We start from the raw sequence: 2,010 nt of genomic DNA on the forward strand, positions 1-2,010 counted from the left end.
GTGCTCTTCCGACCAAGTTCAAGAAACAATGTTTAAACATGACAATATTTATGCCATGGCTTTTAAATCTGGAAAATTAACGTCAAATCATTTTGAAATGTGGTTAAGGGAAGTTTTATTCCCGAATGTTGATCCTAAATCAGTTTTATTATTAGACTCATGGACTGGTCATTGTTCTGACGTAGTTGCAAGAAATAGACCGGAATCAGTAGAAAATTTTGTTACCTTAACTATATCAGTTGGAACAAATCAGAAAACAGGTCAGATACAACCGTAAGATGTATTCGGTTTTAGATTATAGAAAAATTTTATAAAACATTTTTCGGATATGGTCATGCTTCTAGATTTAGAAATTAAACTTCATTCAAGAGATTCTATTTTGAAACTACAATTATTGACACATTTTCAATTTTCATCTCCAAGATTTTAAAATTTATTTCAATATGCTTGGCATAAAAGTGGTTATTAAATCAGATGAATTTGATACACCAGTCAATTTTTGTTTTAAAAAACATTCAAAAGCAGCATGCGATATTTGCGGCAATATTGCTATAACTTGTGTATGGTATAAGCAATCTCTTTGCATAAATTTTTTTTATGATCATATTTGTAATCAGTTTGAATATATATTATATAATATAATATTATATAACATAAATATTATATTTACATTATTTGTAATTTTATTAATATTACTTCATTATATTATTGTTATTATATTATATTTATGTATTATATTATTGTTACTCTAAAAGACAATAATAATAATAATAATAATAATAATAATAATAATAAACAATGTTCTTAACACAATTTTGTGATTTTACTGTTTTATTTATACGATAAGTTGTAAAGATGTATTCACTTCTTGTTATGCACAATTAAATAATGTTAATAGTAAAGATTTAATTAATCTTCTCCTTATTTCACCTTTTTTCCTTTCTGCGATTTCGTTCTTTTTATATATATATAAAACCTGGAAGTTAAAATTATGTTATGATAATTACAAATTTCGTATATTTCTATTTCATTATTTATTTCAGTATTTACAAATCAAGCATATTTACCTCTATCTTTAATCATCGTTTTTAATCATCGTTCAAAAACATCGTTTTTAATTGTAGTTATGAACGATAAAAAGATTATCATGTATAAACAATTCATTAGGATAACATTTTAATTATTTATGATAAATTTTATCTAAACGATAAGTTACTGTAGACATTCTATCGATATTTCAACGATTAAAATTGTTTTTATCAGCTAATGATAGAAAACAATAGGAAACGATAACAATTTCTTTCGGAACAGAGAAAGTAGAACGATAAATACGATAGGACACGATAAAATATTTGTTAGATCCTATATTAGTTCTTATCGTTTTCTATCGATTTTTTTTAACAGAGAAACTACTCGAACGAAAATATTTCTGTGATTAGACGTAAACAGACTGTTTCCGCAATAGATTTGTTTATATCGATTTAACTTGACACTTGTATAACACTCAAATGCTTCGTAAGCGTTGTTCAGCCGTGCGCGATAAAAATGATTCATAGTTATACATCCGCAGAATATTGTGGAAATAGATTTGCTTTCATCGTTATCCCTTGTTAAATGCAAAAATGCGAGCAGAACGTGCTGCGTGAAGAATTGCTGCGTGCACGCCGCGTAAACGAGCACGGATGGTGTGCGTATAGAGGCATTTATAATTATTTCTTGAAAATGATACTTCGGAAAACAACTTGTGTCACACATGGTTGAATTCGTATAAAAATAATCTTTAATTTGATAAAAAAAAATTTTAAAAAAATTTTTGGTGGTGGAGATAAACAAAAAATGAAGCAATAAAAAAATTATTTTTAATTATAATTAAAAATTAAGAAGTATCAAATAAAGGGCTAGTGAGCCTTGCACGAAGTTAGTGCTAAAATTACATATATTTAACAATAATAATTATCACCCAAACGTTTCGGCTCCACATTGAGCCATCTTCAGTGGGTAAAAATACAA

General features: G+C 26.8%; 1 protein-coding gene across 1 annotated transcript in view; it reads left to right on the top strand.

Moving 5' to 3' along the window:
* LOC105450590 (putative ATP-dependent RNA helicase TDRD12) overlaps positions 1-2,010 on the top strand; it is a 12,339-nt gene that overhangs the window by 2,313 nt on the left and 8,016 nt on the right. The window lies entirely within an intron of this gene.

The sequence above is a fragment of the Wasmannia auropunctata genome, unplaced genomic scaffold, assembly GCF_000956235.1.
Source record: "Wasmannia auropunctata unplaced genomic scaffold, wasmannia.A_1.0 LD336060.1, whole genome shotgun sequence".
NCBI lineage: Eukaryota > Metazoa > Arthropoda > Insecta > Hymenoptera > Formicidae > Wasmannia > Wasmannia auropunctata.